The sequence below is a fragment of the Cryptomeria japonica genome, chromosome 7 (genome assembly GCF_030272615.1).
Source record: "Cryptomeria japonica chromosome 7, Sugi_1.0, whole genome shotgun sequence".
Taxonomy (NCBI): Eukaryota; Viridiplantae; Streptophyta; class Pinopsida; order Cupressales; family Cupressaceae; genus Cryptomeria; species Cryptomeria japonica.
This window is the reverse complement of record NC_081411.1, coordinates 78,284,780-78,288,227: the sequence shown is the minus strand read 5'-3', so window position 1 is coordinate 78,288,227 and position 3,448 is coordinate 78,284,780.

Genomic DNA, 3,448 nt, shown 5'->3' with positions numbered 1-3,448 from the left:
TACCTCTCCCTCCCCCCCCCTCTCTCTCTCTCTCCCTCTCTCCCTTTCACTCCTTCCTTCCTTCTCTTTCACTCCCCCTACTCTCCCCCCTCTCTCTCTCTCTCTCACCCTCTCCCTTCCTCCATACCTCTCTCTCTCTCTCTCTCTCTCTCTCTCTCTCTCTCTCTCTCTCTCTCTCTACCTCTCCCTCCCTCCCTCCACCCTCTCCCTCCTCCTCTCTCCCTCTCCCTCCTCCTCTCTCCCTCTCCCTTCCTCCATAACCCTTCTTCTCTCCCACCCTCTTCTCTCCCTCTCTCCCTCCCTCTACCTCTCTCCCTCTCTTCTACCTTCCCTCCCCCCCCCTCTCTCTCCCTCTCCCTCCTTCCCTCTCTCTCTCTCTCTCTCTCTCTCTCTCTCTCTCCCTCCTCCCCTCCTTTCTCTCTCCATCTTCCTCCTTCCCTCTCTCTCTTTCTCTTCCTCTCCCTCCTCCCCTCCTTTCTATCTCCCTCTCCCTCCTTCCCTCTCTCTCTCTCTCTCTTCCTCTCCCTCCCTCCCTCCCTCCCTCCCTCCCTCCTCCCCCCTCCTTCTTCTCTCCCTCTCCCTCCTTCCCTTCTGCCCCCCTCCTCTCTCCCTCCCCCCTACTCTCCCTGCTCTCCCTCTCCCTCTCTCTCTCTCTCCCTCTCCCTCCCTCCCTTTTCATTCACATTTTTTGTACTACCAATAGTGCATATGAGGTACTGAACCTATTAGTTCACTTCCTTGCCATAACTTTTTTAAGGCGTAGGAGCGCGTACGCGGTACTTATTACTTGTAAGCGCATATGGGGTACTGAGCCTATTATTCACTACCCTGCGATAACATTTTTTAGGCTTGGGAGCATGTATGCGCTACTTATTAGTACAAAATGGGAAAAAAAATACCGTTGGGCTTGCCAACATTTTATCTGCACTTCTATCACTGTTTTATACATAGAAGTAAGTAAATTTTTTGTTTTTGCATGATTTCAAATAATTGAATTATTCTTATTAGTTTTGTCAATAGTATTGTGATTGTTTAATAGTTTGATTCCAAAAAATAGTGATAAGATGCAAATTTATGGTTATTTGTTTGTTTATGAACTTTTGTTTACATATATATAATATGATTCTATTTAGGACAATCGATATCAACCATGGGAAAGAACAAGTGAGGAACGATGGAACAACGAGAGGTTGAAAAGGAAAGACAAAGGCATCATATGAAGAAATTACATGACATAAGAAAAATAGGAGAAGAAGGTATGTCATCCTCAAAATCTCAATTCGATTTACCAAACAAACATAATGCACCTAATGCAATTGAAGAAGAGACATTTGATTTACCATATGAACCTAATACAATTAAAGAATATACCGCATTGAATAATTAATTAAATGATGAACATAAACCTTCTCTATTTGATGAATTGAATGTACATAATGCATCGATATTAACACCTTCTAGAATCATTTGTAGGAAACCAAAGTATCTAATTGACATTGATGAGAATATATTGAAGCCAATGCCCAATAAAATGAATGAACGGACTTGTAGGAGAATGGTTAAAAGAATATGGCAAAACTATTTTGAAAACTTAAATCAAACCGCAAGATGTCAATTAATTGTTCAAATGATTAAAAATTTGAATTTTAGAGAGACAATGAAAATTCTAGGCCCAAGGTCATCTGAAAGTAACAGTGAAAGAACTATTGTGAGAAATCTATTTGATGCATATCAAGCTATTGGTTCAAAATCACATACTAAAGATTCTAATGCTACTCGACATGTCATTACATCAACCATAATGAGCAAGAAAATAAAAAAAGATCGTTTGATAAGAAAAATAAGTAAGTCATTGAACGTTAGTAGAACAACATTAAGTAAAGCATTAAAGAGGCGGGAAAAAATAGAGAAACCTAACAATAATTATCTTTGGGAATTCTTGGGTAGAGTACCATGCAAAGACAAGGTTGTTGTTGATGCACTAAGAACATTAATTGAAAATTTTTGGCATGAAAACACAAGAGTTTTGCCCAACCAAAGAGATGTTGTGAGAAGGTGAATTGGGTCTAAAAATCATGAGCCATATGCCAAACACTATTTGGATATAACTCAAACTAAATTTTATGAAAGATTTCTTCAAAAGTTTCCTCAAATAAGAATTTCTCAAAGATTTTTTGAAATGAAAAAACCTTTTTATATTAAGATTAATCATGTATGCACCATGTGTTGTTGTAGGATGCATATTGAATTTTTCATGCACTATGATATTTTGTGTCATATTTTTTCTACTTTTCACACTAATGATGTTTTGCAGGAATGCAATATACAAGAACCTCCTAAGTTAGTAAGAGAATTTATTTCAAGTGTGGCATGTAATAGACATGATGGTTGCATTTATTATAAGATTTCTTGTTTGGAAGGTTCTTGTGCTATATGTGGTGGTTTATAATGTTTACCAAGATGCGTAGATTTGGAGAGCACACATGAAGTTGGTACGAAACTATTTTCTTTCAAAAAATACAAGACAATCACATATGGAGTTAAAGATGGAAAAGATTTGCAGAGATGTGAGCTAGTGAAAAATGATATATGTGTAGCTGAATTTATGAAAATGTTTCAAGAGAAACTAGTTTATGAGTACATAATGCATACACATAGAGCTCAATGGTTAGATCAGCAATTTAAGTTATGGAAGGACACATTTCCTCTTGGTACCATTATCTCTATCGTTGATTTCGCTGAAAATTCTATAGTACAACCTCAAAATGAAGTGCAATCTATGTATTATCACTCTACACAAGTTTCTATTTTTGTACACATAGCATTCATGCATATAGATGATAGCACAAAGGAGGATAGAAAGGTTGTAAGAGAGTATCACTTCTACATAAGTGATGATCATACTCATTCATCGGAGTTTGTACAAGGATGCTTTAAATTTTTCTATGATAGTTTAAGGGAAAGGAAAATATGATACAACTGACACTTAATATGGTCAAATAATTGCACTGCACAATTCAAGAATGCAAGGATGTTTTATTGGTTGACAAGGATGCATATGACAAGCGGTGTACAACATTTTTGGAATTTCACTGAGGTCAGACATGGTAAGGGAGAGCACAATGGTGTAGGAGCATGTGTGAAAAGAGCCCTAGCTAGAGAAGAATTGAAGTATGAAGGTGGTGCTGAGTTGATAGACACATAAACAATTGTGCGATGGTGTAAGTCTATGATGGGTCTAGGTAATCCAGGTACATCAATGGTTCATAGATATTTTTGGTTGATCATTGAATATAACATTGAAAACTATCTAGTTTGTTGTACAGTTGTAGGATCGAGTGACATGCACTCATTTATGAGTTCAAATTCAAGCTCAGTGGTAATTTATACGAGACAGATGGTATATTTTTTCTCTTCATGCATGTATTGTTTGTGGGAAGAATGTGAA